Consider the following 19,006-nt stretch of genomic DNA (forward strand, 5'->3'; position numbering starts at 1 on the left):
TCAAGAAAATGGATTATGAAAATATGGCCTATATTTTTCCAATGTCAGAGTCAGTGCCTTCATTCTGTAGCTAAGCAGTAGAGCAGGAGATACCTTGGGTATCAAATCCTTATACTAATAAGTGGATCTTAGTGTCTATGAATTGCCAGGCCTACTTTGGTTGTTACAGAAATTAGTAACATATAGTTCCTGCCCTCCAATAGCCTACAGTCTAGTGAGGTATAAGAGACATATGCAAATAGGTCAATTACACCACAGTGTGGTAAGTGGGAGCACAATGAAGGTGTGAGGCTGGTTGGGAAAGTTTAAAATGAATCACAAGAATGAGTGGAGGTGAACTGGACAAACAAATGGGGAAGGTGATCCGGACTGAGTGTATGCAAAAACACAGTGTTGAAAGAGATCTGAGTATGGTTAGGGAATGGGTCTTGACTACAGAGAGTTGAAGGGTTGGATGGGGTTGGGGGGGTGTGATCTTGAGACACTTAGTAAACTAATGCCTGCAAAAGAGCCACCTGTTTTATAAGTAAAATTGTACTGGAGCACAGCCATACCTACTCATTCACGTATTGTCTGTGGCTGCTTTATTGCTATGATGGCAGAGTTGGTAGTTGCCACAGAGACCATTTGGCCTGCAGAGGAGAAAATATTTACTATCTGGCCCTTTACAGAACAAGTTTACCAATGGACGCCATAAAGATGTGAAACAGAGCACAATGACCTTAGAAAGGCATACAAAAGAGTCTAGACTATTCAGAGGAGCAACAGAAAGGTTGATGAAGGATTTAAATAAGGGAATGACATGCTCATCAGATTGGTGTTTTAGGAAAACCACTTTGGCTGCATATGAAGAATGGATTAGAGGGAGCAAGACTGAAGGGAGGGGCACCAGTGAGAATATACTGCAATAATCCAGACAGGTGAAGATACACATGAACTAGTATATGCCCAGAACTGTGACAGAAGATACTTATGGAAGAGAATAATAGGTAGCATTGTCTTTTCTTAGAGTTTTATTCTGTGACCACTCTTCTTCTTTTGTTCTTGATTTCCTATGTGCTTCCCTCTCTTCCTCCTGAGTTTTTTCCCAGTGTGATCAGCCTTTTCCCTTCTTCAAACATCCTATTCATATTTGAGACTATATCCGTTGTTAAAGTCAGGCAGGTAGAGACTTCAGGAATCTGCATGTCTGAACTTCTACAGTTGTGCTGTTGCTGGTGTAGCTTATCTGTCCCCAAATCTGAACCACTGACTTATGATTTTCCTCTTCCTCCTCCTCCTATCTTAGTCTGTCTACTTGGGCCACTGGAACCTCCCAATATTTCACTGCTCACCCAAAGTACCATGTTGCTGCTGTCCCAGCATGCACCATTCACCATCAAGTCCAAGCTTTTGAAGTTGGAAACAATTATCCTAATTGTTTATGTAGAGTAAATCTGATGATGAGACAGGTTAAATTGCCCAAAGTCACAGCAAATTAGTAGAAAACCAAGTTTCCTAATTCCTTACCTTGAGCTCTTTCTAACAGTTGTAAGTTCCTGTCCCAAATTAGGGAAATAAAATAACAATCACCATTTTAGCTCTATGATAGATCACTTGAAGGAAGTTTGTAAATAGCCATGTACCTGTCCCAGCTACTTGACTATAAATAGTTTTCTTAAGAAATTCCACTGACTAGATCAATTGCTTCCTGATGTAGAAATCCAACTAAAAGTGTCAGAAACCACCTGGAATCCAATTATGAAATAAAGGAGGACTTAATACCCAGGCTGGAAGTAGGAAAATGACAGATGATACTTTAGCTTTGAAATATAAAAGGGCTATGGGATTTTATGGCTTTCATTTGGTTTTTATCTCATACCATTGTGTCCTTTAAATACCCAAGTTCCTGAGATAAATCACTCACCTCAAGAAATGACGGTCGCACAACGCTTTTGTAACCTGCAAAAATGTCACACATATTACCATCATTTTACAGTGACTTTGATATTTTACCTCTACTGCAAAAGAGTCACACATAACACAATGAAAACAGATGCTATCATTTTTGTAGGACTGAGTTTAAAGAAAGATGTGGGTGTTACTGAAAGGGTTGGTCTTTTCTAGTGAATTCCACAAGCAAGGTCTGTAGAGGACAACCATCAACCCTGGAAAATATCAGGACTATCAAGGGCATAGTTGCCAAGAGCTGACACCTAATGGACAGGATCTGGTTGTAGTAAGTAGCCCTGTCCTATCTGGCAGTCACTTGCCACATGTGGCTATTTATTTTACCTAACATAAAATTAAAAATTAAAAAAGACAAGAAATAACAAGTGTTGGTGAGGATGTGGAGAAAAGGGAACACTTGTGTACTGTTGGTGGGAATTTAAATGGAGGCAGCCACTATGGAAAACAATACGAAGTTTCCTCAAAATGTTAAAAATAGAACAGTCCTACAATCCAGCAATCTCATTTCTGGGGATATATCCAAAGGAAATGAAATCACTTTTTAAAAGAGATATCTGCATCCCATGTTCGTTGCAGGATTATTTATAATAACCAAGACATGGAAACAACCTAAGGGTCACGGACAGAGGAATAGATAAAGAAAATGGGGTATATATTTTTCAATGGGATATTATTAAGCCATGAAAATGAAGGAAAACCTGACATTTGGGACAACATGGATGGACCTTGAGAGTATTATGCTAAGTGAAATAAGTCAGACAAAGATACTGTATTATTTCACTTATATGTGAAATTTTAAAAAACTCAAAAAACAGGGAACATATTGCTAGTGTTGGGTAATAGTACTGTGTTGAAGGGGGCCAATATAGAGTTTTTTTTTTATCATTGCAGAAAGTTCTATTGGACAGTGTTGTTACAGAGAAAGGCAGGATAAAGAAATAAAATGAACTGGGCGTGGAGGGGAACCATTACCAGATTTGGTCATAGCACAAGGAATAAACCAAGGCAGTGTGGCACAGAAGCTAGGAAGAGACATGAATTCTAGCAGAATTAGATTAGTCTAGTCCATTAGAACCTGTTGATTAACCTCTCTTGCTTGTTTTTCTCCTTTATAGTGGGCAGTGATTAGTGTTACTTTCCTACGGGGTTATTTTGAGGATTAAATGAGACCTTGTATGCAAAGGGCTTGGTAGATGCCTCGCATCATATGTGCTCAAGAAATTATAGTGATTGTTCTGAGGGGTGAGGTCAATTCACCAAATAACTATTTCATGCTGAGATCTTTCCATCTAGTAGCTTGGACTTACTCACTTCAGAGTTGGGAAGAAGTCCTATCTCAAAACCCTAGTAATCTTGAATTTTTAAAAAACTTAAGTGATTATTGAGAGAGAGAGGTCAAGAGAAACACAGTTGATGAGCCCAATATCAGAAAGGATCTCCATCAGCTGCAGACAACAGAAAGTCCAAATAACCTATGACTTAAAACAGGAAGAGGTTTATTTGTCAAGGAAGTTATTTAGGTTTCTGCCCCAATATCTCTAGTGTATGGTTTCCATCCTCACAGTTTCTTTTCTTTCTTTCTTTCTTTTTTTTTAAGATTTTATTTATTTATTTGACAGAGAGCGAGAGAGGGAACACAAGCAGGGGGAGTGGGAGAGGGAGAAGCAGGCTTCCTGTGGAGCAGGGAGCCCAATGCGGGGCTCAATCCCAGGACCCTGGGACCACGACCTGAGCCAAAGGCAGATGCATAATGACTGAGCCACCCAGGCACCCCTCCATCCTCACAGTTTCATTATGTCAACTGCTCTTCCAGATACCATGTCTATAGTCCTGGAAGGATAAAATAGGCTTCACCTTTTTATTTAGGAAAGGGTGTTTCCACACACACCTTCTGCAACATCTCACTGACCAGAAGAACTCTGTGCCACCTCTCAAAGTAAGAAAAGCAAGGAAGAGAGATTTTGTTTGTTTGCCTTATATTGAACCACATGAGGTTACCAATATTTCAGCATTTTCAAGTGACAAAGAAGCAATTTCATATTGTTCAGCCCAAAAGTTGGGCACACTGCCACCCTGAACAAAACTGGGGTTCTGTTAGAAAGAAAGAAAGAGAGCGTAGACATTGGGCAGGCAACTGACAGTGTCTGCCATTAGTTCCCACTTCACACCAGGCCAAGTGTGAGTCTTGCCATCCCTGATGGTAATTGTTACATCATGTCTGAGAAAAGGGACTGAAAGTTACTCAGCTGAGAGACTGCAGAACTGGGATGGAAAGCTAGACGTTCTGTCTCAAAGTCCATGTGCATCCCACCATATTCTCAAGGGAAAAAGCAAAAATGAAAAAGCTATAAACAACACAAAATTGAAAAAACCCAGAAGGTTTGATCATGACAGGGTATGTATTGCCTGTATTAAATCATCCACACATTTTTTCTTTTAATCAGAAGTATCAGTCACAACTGGGATGAGACCAGATTGCACGTAAGTGGAGGGAAAATATATTGGCTCACTTTGTTAGAATTTAATTCAATTTCCATTTCTGTGTCTTTCCCTTGGGGGAATGGTTATCCGACTTGATGCTGAAACAACTAGGCAAGATGAGATTGTTTGAAGACAATTATTAGAAGAGAAGGTGACATCAGATTTTTTTGTTTCATTTACTTTCCCTTTTGTTTTGTTTTTATTGTTTTTTTTCCAAAGTAAGGTATTTGGATGTTAAAGAAAACAAATTCACAGAGTTAAAAATGCCTTATTTAAATAATATAAAACTACTCCCTCTCTCTGAATTATTGAATTCCATAGTTCACCTCTCATAAGATATATTTTTCCACTTTTGTGGTTTTATTATTTTATGTTGATAATTTCCCAGGTATTTTCCCTCTCTCTCTCTCTCTCTCTTTTTTTTTTTTTGCAATCTCACCCTGTGTATTCAGCTGCCTACTGAACATGCTACAAGAATGTCTCATAGGGTACCTCTGTGTCAACGTATCCAAAACTGACTTCATGATCTTTCTCCTAAACAAACAAAACATCCTGTTCCTCTTCTAGTGCATTTCTTCTAATAAGTGACAACACCAATTACCCAGTTGCTCAGACTCAAAGCCAGGAAGTTATCCTTGACTCTTCCATTTCTTCATCCCTTTCATCTCTGATCAATCCCCCAAAGCCTATCAGTACCACTTCTTAAACATTTCCCAGAAAAAGGAACCCTCTTGCACTGTTGGTGAGAAACTGGTACAGCCACTCTGGAAAACAGAATGGAGGTTCCTCAAAAAGCTAAAAATAGAGCTACCCCAGCACCCAGCAATTGCACTACTGGGTATTTACCCAAAGAATACAAAAATACTAATTCAGCGGGATACATGCTCTCTGACATTTACAGCAGCATTATTTACAATAGCCAAGAAATGGAAGCAGTCCAAGTGTCCATTACACACACATATTTACACATACACATATATATAATAGAATATTATTCAGCCATAAAAAAGATCTTGCCATTTGCAACAACGTGGATGGAACTGGAGGGTGTTATGCTTAGTGAAATAAGTCAATCAGAGAAAGACATGTATCATATGACCTCACTGATATGAGGAATTCTTAATCTCAGGAACAAACTGAGGGTTGCTGGAGTGGTCGGGGGTGGGAGGGATGGGGTGGCTGGGTGATAGACATTGGGGAGGGTATGTGCTACGGTGAGCGCTGTGAATTGTGTAAGACTGTTGAATCACAGATCTGTACTTCTGAAACAAATAACGCAACATATTTTAAGAAAAAAGAAAAAGAAGAAGATAGCAGGAGAGGAAGAATGAAGGGGAGTAAGTCAGAGGGGGAGACGAACCATGAGAGACGATGGACTCTGAAAAACAAACTGAGGTTTCTAGAGGGGAGGAGGGTAGGGGGATGGGTTAGCCTGGTGATGGGTATTGAGGAGGGCACGTTCTGCATGGAGCACTGGGTGTTATGAACAAACAATGAATCATGGAACACTACACCAAAACAAATGATGTAATATATGGTGATTAACATAACAATAAAAAATTTAAAAAAAAAGAATGGACTCTTGCCATTTGCAATGACATGGATGGAGCTAGAGAGTATGACGCTAAGTGAAATAAATCAGATAGAAAAAGACAAATACCATATGATTTCATTCATATGTGGAATTTAAAAAACAAAACAAACAAGCAAAAGGAGAGAGAGAAACCAAGAAACAGACTCTTAACAGAGAACAAACAGATGGTTACCAGAGGGGAGGTGGGTGAGAGGATGGTGAAATAGATGATGGGGATTAAGGAGTGCACATTTCGTGATGAGCACTGGGTGATTAAAATAAAAAATTAAAAAAAACCCATTTCCCAGACCCAACCAATAAATTTACAAGGTACCAAAGTTTTCTCCAGTAAAGCAAATTTTTGCAATGGTCAACTAGCTAAAGGAAGACATACTCTTAAGCTAACAAAGATGACCTGGATGAGAATGGTGTCACCTAACTTCATCACTGATGCATCGTCTCCACGGAAACCATTGGAAGACCTATGGCTGTCTCCAGACCATGAAGAACCCCATTGTTATTAAGAAATTGAAACTGAATGGTATATGTGGTGAAGAATTGAATGTAGCCTCATTTCTTCCAAAGGCAACTTCAAAAGGACATTATGGGTCGGTCTTGTTACTACTACATCCCTAGCATCTGGCAGGTGCCTGGCACATAGTAGACACTCAGTAAATATTTACTGGGAGTTGAGAAATGAATAAGAGGGGGAAGAAGTCTCATTTTAATTCTTACTATTGTAACATTTTTAATGATCATTCCAGTTTCTCACAAAAAGATTCTTCATCTGGCCAATACCTGGGACACTGAATTCAACCCCAGACAAGAGTTACTTGGATAATTCTAGGCTTACTGAGGCCTGGGATCCAATTATTGGTTCACCTCCCTGTTATTATAACCTGGCAATATGTCTTATGTAGTTCTCAAAACTGCAGTATGCAGTGGGGAGAAACCAGGCTTTGGAATCTCTGATTTGTCATTTACTAGCTTTGTAACTTTCTTCAATGTACTCGATCCCTCTGTGCCTCAGTTATTTCACCTGAAAAGTGGGGGCAACAAACAGATGCCTTGTGGGATGATTGGGATCTAATGCAATGAGATAATATGAGGGAAGCACTGAGCAGGGTTCCCAGCACAGAGCACATGTTCAGTTCATGGTATCATGCCCCTGCACTGCCTAGTAGATGTGTAGTCCTGACATCTCATAACTGTCCATCTTATCCAGGGCTGCTGCTAGTGTCTGGAAGTCACCCACCCTCTACTAATCCACCACAAAGCTCTCAACTACCAACTCATTCTTCTCAGGTTGTGGGATGGGAAGGTAGGTAGGTAGGATGGGAAAATCTGCATGGCTCTGAATGGATGGTTTTTTGATACTCTGGCCCCTGTTGTGAAGGTAATAAAAACAATCACAAGCTTTTATGTTTGTTCACCACTACACTTCTATTGCTGAGCACATTCATTCATTTATTCATTGAACATGTATTTACTGAGTGCCTTACTATGTGCCAGCAGTCTCAAGACCTTGGGGTTAGTAGTGAACAAGATAGAGTGTCCACTATCAAAAGGTTTGAATTAAAGGGATAAGAATAGATTAATAAATGAATGATGAGATTTAAAATAGTTATATGTGCAATGGAGAAATTAAAACTAAGATATGAATTAGTAATTGGGGGAGGAGGAGGTAAAAGAAGCAAGGAGACAACTTTAGAAACCTTTCAGTAGGCTAGGCTTGAGATAATTTAGAATGGTATGTTTGGAGATAGAAAAAATGTGAATGGTTTCAGAAATAAATAAAATCTTTAGAAAAAAAAGGTGTGTGTGGGGGGCGCCTGGGTGGCTCAGTTGGTTAAGCATCTGCCTTTGCCTCAGGTCATGATCCCAGGGTCCTGTGATGGAGCCCCGCATTGGGCTCCCTGCTCAGAAGGAAGTCTGCTTCTCCCATTCCCTCTGCCTGCCACCCCACCTACTTGTGCTCTCTCCTGTAAAACAGAATAATAATCAAAGAGAATGTGAAGGGAGAAGATGCTGTCATTCTGTTTTAAGATGGGAGGCACAATGTGTGTCCACTGATAGGAAGGGCCTTCAAGAGAGAGAAAAATTGGTAAGGCAGAATGTGAGGTACATGGGAATTCTGTAACTCTCTTCCCAATTTTTCTGTCAATCTAAAACCACTCTAAAATAAAAAGTTTATTTAGGGGAGGGGAAGGATGAAACAGAAGAAAGAAAGCTTTCAAGAACCCTTGAAGAAGGGCTGGTCTCCAAAGCCCAAGTGAAGGAGGGTAGAGTTGGCTGCCAGTGAATATCATTCATTTATTAGTGAATAACTGAATGAATTTTATTACATTTTAAGCTTATATGCATTCACTCACTTTTATCATCATAACCTTGGGAGGTTATTGTGATACTCTTTTTATAAAATAAGGAAACTGAGGCTCAGACAGATAAGGCTCTGGTTGAGAACAACACTCTCCATCAGCCAAAGGATTTTCAAAAGCAAAGGTCAGACTTTGTGCAACACCTGTTTGCTTGGTAAGGGACTGAACATGTTGGCTTTGTTAGGTGTAATGCAAGTAAGGCATCCCACCAGTGTTTCATGTTGGGTCTTAGTTTCCTTAGCCGCAAATTGAAAGAATACAATAAACACATATAAGGGCCTTTGGATCTAGAACTTTCTGATTTTAATTTTTTTGAATAGCTTCTTGTGATGAAGAGTGAGACGGGTTGGGAGTGTCTTCCATTAAGACAAATGTGTGGGCAACAGAGAGAGGGATCTGAGTACCACACGTTCACTACACATTGCTTGGAGGGTCTGTACAGCAACACACACTGTGTTGGAATCTTCCACATTGCTTGGCAAGATGTTGACAGCATCATCTTTGCTCTTCTGCATGTGTTCAGTGATTGTGAATAAAGATGCAGTAATGCTGAGTCAGCCTCCTTTCCCTCCTCCTGGGGAACCTCATGAGGAATAAATCAAAACTGCATGTCTACAAATGACAGGTCATTCTTGACAGCCACATGCAAGTTCTCTTAGTTATCGAATCACATTTTTTTTTCAAGACTTTATCCAGTTTCTAGTGCTACTGTGAGTCTGAAAATCTGAGAAATTTGGGAGTATCCTCCCTCCCAGATGAAAATTATATTTCTAAAACATTTTTAGTTTATACCTATCAGGCAACACAATTCCTTTATTAATTCAAGTCAATTCAATAAGCATGCACTGAGAGCCTGCTAACATACTAGATCTCATGCTAGAAATTGGGAATAGAAAGTTGCATGAGATATAGTCCTGGAACTCAAAAGACTCCGTCTGAAAGGTAATTTCCAAGACTCATTGTTGTCTGAAGAAATGGCAGCAATATCATGCCTAATTTTCTCAGCTAAGGTACCATGATGGCCTATTCCATTTGTTCCTGTGTCCCTCATTCTTTTATTTGCCAGACTCTCCCAAGATCTACCTTGCTCCCAGACTTCTAGTTGAGTTTGTCCAATGCAGAGAACATCAAGAGATCAGAGGCTGAGTGGGAAGTGGGTCAGGATATTCATTCCCATGGCTCTCCACCTGCAAAGTCACTGTTGGTTGACAGCATCCTTCGTCTGTTAGGTGGCTCTCTCCACATAGTTTTCTGTCTTAGGTCTTGGTGACTACTCCCTTCCTCTGCCCCTTTGGCCCTGGGGGTGAGTGGTACCCCTCTGTTATTAACCCTGAGTAGTCTGCCTTCATTCCTTATGAATGGCTTGGTACTGCTGCCTATGACTTCATAAGTGTTTCTTTTATTCATCACTCAATGACCTAACTGAGTGTGCCCTTTGTTTCCCATATGGACTGTGATGGATCTGCACATCCTCATTTATGTTTGCCATAATCCAAGCTCTTCTTTATTATATGCTGTGGTCCTTAGGGATAAGCTTCTTGAGATACGTGTGAGAGAGCCAGAGCAATGAGGTCAGTAGGTCCTGAGTGCCATCTCTGGCTTTGCTACTAGCTGGGGTATGAAGTCAGCCACATTAATTAACTTATTTAAACTTGTTTCTTCATTTGTAAAATGGAGATGAAAAACATCTATCTCAGGGCGCCTGGGTGGCTCAGTTGGTTAAGCGACTGCCTTCGGCTCAGGTCATGATCCTGGAGTCCCAGGATCGAGTCCCGCATCAGGCTCCCTGCTCAGCAGGGAGTCTACTTCTCTCTCTGACCCTCCCCTGTCTCATGCTCTCTCTCTCTCTCTATCTCATTCTCTCTCTCAAATAAATAAAATCTTTAAAAAAAAAAAAGAAAAAGAAAAACATCTATCTCATAGTTTTTTTGTAAATATTAAATGAATAATGTATGTATTGGATCTTATACTTCCTGGGATGGTATTTTTAGTTTTTTATTTTTTAGAGAGAGAGAGAGAGAGCACATGCACACAGGGGTTGGGGATGGGCAGAGGGAGAGAAAGAGAATCCCAGGCAGGCTCCATGCCCAGTGTGGAGCCCAACACAGGACTCAATCTCATGACTCTGAGATCATGACCAAAGCCAAAATCAAGAGTCCCACGCTTAACCCACTGAGCTACCCAGGCACCCCTGAAATAGTAATTTCTAAACAAATATTAATCTCTTTCACCTCTGGGATTCTAAGAGAGGTTTTTGCAAAACCCCATGTAGAATCCCTAATAGAGGGTAAGACACAGCTGCAAGACTTCTCCTGTAGAGAACCTTTCTTGATTGCCAACTGCAGTTGAGCTCTCATTCCTCTCAAATCCTTGGGCTCTTTGTTTGCAGTTCTCTAATGACTTGGTTCATATTTTGCCTTAAATTTCAAATATTAAATATAATATTCAATGCCTATATTTATGAATGTTGATGTTTAATGACCCCCTACCCCCATTAAATCATGCATTTCTAAGGCTAGGAATTGATTCTATGCACATTTATATCCCTAGTACCTATACAGTAGATGGTGCCTAACAGGAGCTCAACAATTTTTGAGATGACCACATGTCTGGATGAATGAAATGCATAACAACCCTAAGATGTAAAATGCTATTTCTAGTAATTTGGATTGGAAGGGAAAATTTGAGGGGCAAGGAGACCATTCAGACGACTGAATAATATAGTACAGAGAAGAAAAGATATTAAAATAAGGAACGGTCAGAGGTCATGAAAAGGAGGGGAAAACAGATTTGAGAAATGCTTAGGGAGTGACTATTTGAATGTAAAGGGTGAGAAAGACGATGAAAAAGGACATGGGACTTTATGCTTGGAAGCTGCATGTGTGGTTGTATTATTAACCAAGATAGGGAATATCAGGGCAAGATGAGGGTTTAGGTGCTAGGCAAGTGTGGGGTGGAGGAACAGATTATTCTCACCTCAACATGTTGAGTTTGCGGTGACCAAGAAATATCCCATTGAAGATGTTGGGAATATATGTATGAAGTTTGAAAGAGAGATGGGAGCTAGAGGGAGGTGATCCTCTGTGTTCAAACGGTTCGTTCAGCTTAATTTCATTTATCCCTCTATAAAGAAATTATCTGTTTCCACTCTAAACTTTAAGGTCCTTGTCTTCATAGTATTCCCAGTGCCTAGCATGTAAAAGTTGCTCAATGAGGCCAAGACGCGCGCTTCTGCGCTTCCGGCGTGCGAGTGCTTCCGGCGTGTGAGTGCGGTTTCCCACACCGTGAGCCTGTGGCGTTGGCCGCCGGCGGTAGCGACCCGTGGGCCGGTGACGTAGAGGAGGACACCTCACAGCTTATCTTCCCCAAAGAGTTTGAAACAGCCGAGACACTACTAAATTCAGAGATTCATATGCTTCTGGAGCATCGAAAGCAACAGAATGAGAGCGCAGAGGATGAACAGAAACTTTGAGGTCTTCGTGAAAACTTCAAATTACACAGCCCATTTCAGTCGTTTCAAAAACAAAGAGACCATTGCCAGTGTTCAGTGTCCGCAAACTCAACATGTTGAGGTGAGAAGAATCTGTTCTTCCACCCCACACTTGCTCCAGAAGAAGCTTCATAAATTTGAGTTGGCCTGTTTGGCCAGCCTTGCCCAGAGACTGCTGAGGAGTCAAAGGCACTGATCCCAAGCCTGGAGGGGCGATTTGAAGATGAGGAGCTACTACCGCAGATTCTTGATGATATCCAGACCAAGCACAGCTTTCAATATTAATCTCCAAATACCACTCTGCTGCTGAGGGGAACTACATCCCAAGCCCAGCACCACTGTCCTGATGTCTGGAGCTGACTTACATGGAAATTCCATTGCACTTGGGCTTCCTTTGGATAGAACAACCCAGCTTGGTCTTGGTTTAGGTTGCTATTTCAGACTTGACTATTGGACCATGATAACCTGACCCTGCCTCTGGGAAGGGTGAGGTGGGGTGATGTGCGTATAAGCTACACTGTTGACTACCACATACCATGGTTTTGGTCCCGTGTTATTTTTAAATTTTTGTTTTGTTTTAAGATTTTATTTTTTTAAGTAATCTCTACCCCCAGTGTAGGGCTTGAACTCAGTACCCCAAGATCAAAAGTGGCATGTTCCACTGATTGAGCCAGCCAAGCACCCCTTTTTTAAGATTTTATTTTTTTAGCCCCTGTGTTATTTTTGATTCCTAAGATTTCATGTTTTAATTTCAATGTGTTTGTAGTTTTTGCAACTACAGGAAACGACAGTCTTAAAATGCAAAAGGAAGAATTAAGGGGCACTTGGCTGACTCAATTGGTAGAGCACATGACTCTTGATCTCTGGGCAGTGAGTTCAAGCTCCACATTGGGCATGGAGTCTACAAGCAAAAACAAGCAAAAAACCCCAAACAGGAACGCTAAATATAAATGCAAAAGGAAGAATTAAACCAAGCCTGTACCATCATCTGAAATCCTTACAGAAAGGATGATAGTGCTAATGACTGTGAGACAGCATTGGCATCATTATGCTTAACCCAGAAGTCAAGGAGGAAGGTCACCATGGAAAGCAGTTACACTGAGGATAACTGCCAAGCATGGAGGGCCCATACATAGCCTTGAGGTACATCAGTACTTGACCTTTATTCTTGGACTGTTGAAGAATGTAGATTTGGAGGCATTGGTCCTAAAGCACTGTATTCTCACTCTTAAATTAAGTTTTTTTTTTCCTTTCGAGGACAGACTTGAAGGTTTGAACACTTTGAAGACTCCTTGGATGGGGTATCCATTCCAAACCTCTCTCTTGCTACTTAGCAGCAGGTGATCTCTGATGGGGGTGATTTGGAAAGAGGGAGCCTGCCCCTTCCTGGGCCACTACAGTGAAGTCACTTAATGTAAAGCAAGTTGGGGGAAACTCTTTAATAGCTAAACATTCTAGCTTTGTGCAGTATCATAGCCAATGAGCTTTATCCAAGGTGCAATTGTTGCTAACTGAAAGGAAAAGAAAAATAGCTAAACATTCTAGCTTTGATTTTTCTGAAAGGAAATATGCCTATTTTCTTCACAATTTGGAGATTTTTCTTTGGAATACTTGTTGGCTCCAAATGAATGCATGATCCAAAAAAAAAAAAAAAAAGGTTGGAGAAATAACAAAGTTACCTTTTTTTTTTTTTAAAGTAGGTTCCAGGGATGCCTAGGTGGCTCAGTCGGTTAGTCATCTGTCTTCGGCTCAGGTCATGATCCCAGGATCCTGGGATCAAGTCCCACATTGGGCTCCTTGCTCAGCAGGAAGCCTGCTTCTCCCTCTGCCTGCCACTCCCTCTGCTTGTGCTCATTTGCTCTCTCTCTCTCTGACAAATAAATAAAATCTTAAAAAAAAAAGTTGCTCAATGAATGATCTTTCAACTTATGAATGATTGTTGAACTTTGGGAATCATGGGCTGGGAATAGGTAATTGCATAAGACGGGGAGGAATGAGATTGTTCACTAGACTAGGAAGGAACCTCTAAGGAAGAGGTAGAGAAGCTCACATAAAAAAGATTGGAAACCAGAGACAGGAGGAGAGCCAGAAAAGAATGTTCTCTGAGTTTCAAAAGAGATTATTTTCAAAGAGGAGATTGTGGGAGTGTTAGTGTTTTTGAGATCAAATGGGATGAAGACCAAGCCCATTGATTTTGGCATTTAGAAATTAGGAAGGCATTGACGACTTGAGCAAGAATAATTACTGTGAAGATGACTTTAGAATTCAAAATGATACAGATAAGGAAATATGTGTCTTTGAGATCAAATGGGATGAGGACCAAACCCACTGATTTTGGAATTTGGAAATTAGGAAGTCATTGACGACTTGAGCAAGAACAATTACTGTGAAGATGACTTTAGTGAATTCAAAATGATACAGATAAGGAAATACATATAATGAAAGTATACCAATCTTGCATGTCATAGAAATGTAAAAAAGCAATAGAACAATAAACTATACTAAAGGAAGCTTTTAAGAAATCGTAATTAAACATATTCATAAACTGAGGGAAGGAGCCAATGAGATTAAATGAAGGTGAATATACAAGCAGGGAAGTCTGTAGGACAGTTTTAAATGTCTATACTGTTAGGATTTGTAGAAAGTATATCCCACTCTTATAACTACCAGACATGTAATATTTTTCTAGAAACCCTGTTGTGGTCATTTGTTGGCTTGTACCCACCAAAATATTTGAGCCGCTAAATCACAATAGTCAGGGACACAGAGATGTCTTTTCATATCGTGTTGTTGGAGAAAGCCGATCACCTCATAGACTCTAATGAGACTCACCACTAAAGAAAACATTCTTCATTCTAGCATCACCCCTTTTCTTGTTTCTTGTAGCATTAAGAGACTCCCAAGGATAAGCTGCCAATATAATCATCATTGACCCCTGTTTAAACACCACCACAAATAGTGGTTCAGGTTATTGCTTACATCACCCAGCAAAAGAGCATGTCCGTTGGGTTTTGAAATTATTAATGTCAGTGATTTTTAATACTATTAGGAATAATATTTTTTTACCCTAGGATCCTGACTGACTTCACATAGGTCTCTGTTCCCTCTTAAACCTTATGTTTCATCATTTGCCTGTGAGTTTATTCTACAGTATTTTTAAAGAATTGGCTAATTTTCAACATTGCTAAACTCTTCCACAATGTGTCTTAAATTTGGTTTTATAGAGAGTCAGCTTGAAACAAAAGGATATCTGAGTATTTCTTTGATAATGAACTGAATAATATCAAAAGCATACCTAATTAATATGACCATAATAAATATTTTCATAAGTGATTTTTGGTTCTCCTTTTGTGATCCAGAACAAGTTAGTAAGGTAAGATCAAAATTCTTCGGGTTTGGGGGCGCCTGGGTGGCTCAGTTGGTTAAGCGACTACCTTCGGCTCAGGTCATGATCCTGGAGTCCCGGGATCGAGTCCCGGGATCGAGTCCCACATTGGGCTTCCTGCTCAGCAGGGAGTCTGCTTCTCCCTCTGACCCTCTTCCCTCTCGTGCTTTCTATCTCTCATTCTCTCTCTCTCTCAAATAAATAAATAAAATCTTAAAAAAAAAATTCTTTGGGGTTGACCTAATTGGACTTTTTTTCCCATTTCTCTTTCTTCTGGGTAATAGGGTTGTTTTCCAACAATGTTTTATTTTGTTTACTCAAAAGTAAACCACATTAAGCTTTTTACCACTTTAATCTGTTCCAGATATTAAGTCCTATCTGAAATGAAGAGACTATTTTCTTCAACAGAATAAGGTATGGTTCATTCTGTTTCAAGTTTAGGAAAATAATAAGTGTGCACTCTCTTACTCCTAGTATTCAGTGACTGCACCCATTGCTTAATTTTTAAATTCTGAACTGGAGCATAAATTCTTCTAAAAGAAAAGTACAGTGGGTTTCAGAAGAACTTTTAGCCAATTCAGGATGACAGAACTGGGCTTTTCATAACCAGCCTGTGCTATACTAGCCCTGTTTAATTTTAGATAGTAAACACAGTCTAGAACCTTCCCCTCAGCTGCAGAGACTGGGCTAGCAGAGCACAAAGGTATTGGAAGTGAAATTTCTGGACCCGTGGTTTAAGGCTAGCTTTCAGTGAACTAGAAATTGAAACTCCTTGAAACCATAATGTAATCAACCTGCACTCTTGGGCAAGCTTCAGAATAATCAGACCTGTCATTGCTGCACAAACGTCTGCTGTGAAATGTCAGTCTTTCTATCACCAACAGGAAAGTCTACTTCCATGGTGTTTACAAGTCCAGCTTTGGAAAATCTGGTCCTAATCCCAGACTAACTTCCTCTGTGATAACTGCTAACATAACAGTACAACACAGTGACCTTATTAATAGAACCCCTATTTCAGAAATCCATCAGCTACCCAGCTGCCTCCCTTAGAGAGGCTTCTATTTATGCAGATGCCAGAGGCTGTGCTTCTGGGGACCCAAATCAGTCCACGTGGCTTCCCTCCCCAGATGAAGTGATAAATTAGACTTTGGGCACAAACTCCTCATTCTCCAATCTGCACTGTGCCTAGAAAGTATTAAAATAATTTTATCCTGGTGAAACAATGGTAGGGAAACTGGGTGAAGAACTTGTGATGGAAAGAGATAAGGAAAGCAAAACAAGTCCGCCAGAGGGATCTCTGCATCCCTATCTTAGAAGCAAGGGTTTGCAGTAAACATGAAGGGGGAATGAATTGTGAGAGAGGAGCTATCCTTGAGAATGTGCTTCCCTTAGCATACTGGGCAAACTCTTTTTTTTTTTTTTTTCCAGAGCATTAACTGGAAGGAAAGCTGGAGGGAAATTTTCCTGTCTATTCTTCTCATGAAACTGTAAGTTTCTTGACATAAGAACTGTTACATTTCTTTAATCACTAACACAACTCCTGGTCAAGTTCAGCATCCTGAACTTCTGTTCACTTTCTGGACTCCAAGGAAGTTTTCAAATTTAATATCATTTGTGTATAAAATTGCCAGTTCCTGTATAACCTCATTAGAACAGATGTACAGCTCATTAGTGAGTTAGTTGTTGGTAGCAGAAAGTACACATATCTAGCTTTGTCATCAGAGGATAATAAAAATGCATCTCCTCATTCCAGGAAATGCTCTTCCAGGCTGAAATACATTCCCATGGGTTGTGACCTAAGTCTGAAAAAGCTGATAGAAAGAGCAGGACAAGACTCACTGTGATGGTTAAAATTTTTTTTAAGATTTTATTTATTTATTTAAGAGAGAGAGCTAGAGTACGCATGAGAGAGCACATGAGCAATGAGCGGGGGCCGGGGGGTGGGGCGCAGCGGGCAGAAGGAGAGGGAGGAGCAGACTCCTTGCTGAGCAGGGAGCCCAGTACAACTGGGGGCTAGATCCCAGGACCCTGAGGTCATGACCTGAGCTGAAAGCAGATGCTTAACCGACTGAGCCACCCAGACACCCCTGTGAGGGTTAATTTTCTGTGTCAACTTGAAGGGCATTTGGGGAATGAGATTAACATTGGATTCGGTGGGTTTTGAATAAAACATTGCTATTCCTCCATAATATGAGTGGGCCTCATCCAATCACTTGAAAGCCTTCATTTAACAAGGGCTGACCTCCTCAAAGCAAGAAGAAATTCTGCAGCAGAAGCCTTTCAGACTTTAACTGTAGGATCAACTCTTTCCTGGATCTGCCAGTCTACCCTGCAGATTTTGGACTTGCCAGACTCCATAATAGTAGCATGAACCAAATCCTTAAAATAAATCTACACTTATATATATATATATATATATATATATATATATGTCACACACACACACACACACACACACACACACACACACACATCCTATTGGATCTGGTTCTCTGGAGAGCCCTGATGCACTGAACAACAGGCATATTATACAGTCTATCATCCAACCACCTCGTAGCCCATTTCCCCCTAGACTATTATACAGGAAGATTCACCATGCTGTTCATTTGCACAATGCTCTTACTTCTTTATGGATTACAGAGTAAGATTAAACAGAGAGTGTCCTCACAGACATGCTGTTTAAACCAAGTAGGGGACTAGGTGTCAGAAGACCTTGGTTCCAATTATAGCTCTGTCTCATGCTGTCTGTTATATTTACCTACCTGTGCCTCAGCTTTCTCTCTATACAGGAAGGGGTGTTCTTTTTATTCTTTAAATTTTTATTGTTATGTTAATCACCATACATTACATCATTAGTTTTTTTTAATTTTTATTGTTATGTTAATCACCGTATATTACATCATTAGTTTTTGATGTAGTGTTCCATGATTCATTGTTTGTGCGTAACACCCAGTGCTCCACGCAGAATGTGCCCTCCTTAATACCCATCACCAGGCTAACCCATCCCCCCACCCCCTCCCCTCTAGAACCCTCAGTTTGTTTTTCAGAGTCCATCGTCTCTCCTGGTTCGTCTCCCCCTCCGATTTACTGCCCTTCATTCTTCCCCTCCTGCTATAGGAGGGGGTGTTCTTAACCTGGAGCCCATGGCTGGGCTTCAGGACATTTGTGAGCCTCCTACAATTTCATGCAAACACATATATGCTTATTTTTATGACAAGATGTTTTGTAGCTTTCAAATTTTCAACCAGGTCAGTGAACTGCAAAAAAAGTCACAGTCCTCTAGACTTGTAATGGCCATAGCTCATTCCAGTTCTGAGTTATCCTAATACTCTTCTATCAGCTGCAGCTGGTTTGTGGCTTTCCCTGAAAAATGACTTCTATTTAGTACTTTGTGAGGTCATAAAGACCCTGAGCATTTACAAAATGAAAGGATTTTCTTTGTTTTCCTAACCTATGAGTATGAAGGAAGGGGGGAAAGTGAAGTAGACATTTATTTGAAAGAGATCCGTTGTTCCAAACTTCCAAAACAAGTTGCAGGAGTGCTAAAAGTTGTAGTTTCTGAGAATGGGAAACTAGAGGTCTGAGGTAAGATAAGATACTTGCTGTTGGATGCCCATTTTCCATTGTTTACACTTTTGACTATGTACATTTATTGCTTTTACTCTGTAGATATTCTTTTTATTTTAAGATTTTATTTATTTATTTGACACAGAGAGAGAGAGAGAGCGAGAGAGGGAGCGAGAGCAGGA

General features: G+C 40.3%; 1 pseudogene; it reads left to right on the top strand.

Annotated features, from left to right (window-relative positions):
- Positions 1–11,223: 11,223 nt before the first annotated feature.
- Positions 11,224–12,157, top strand: LOC113939078 (annotated as a pseudogene).
- Positions 12,158–19,006: the final 6,849 nt, after the last annotated feature.

This window comes from Zalophus californianus, chromosome 16, assembly GCF_009762305.2.
Source record: "Zalophus californianus isolate mZalCal1 chromosome 16, mZalCal1.pri.v2, whole genome shotgun sequence".
In the NCBI taxonomy this organism is placed as follows: Eukaryota; Metazoa; Chordata; class Mammalia; order Carnivora; family Otariidae; genus Zalophus; species Zalophus californianus.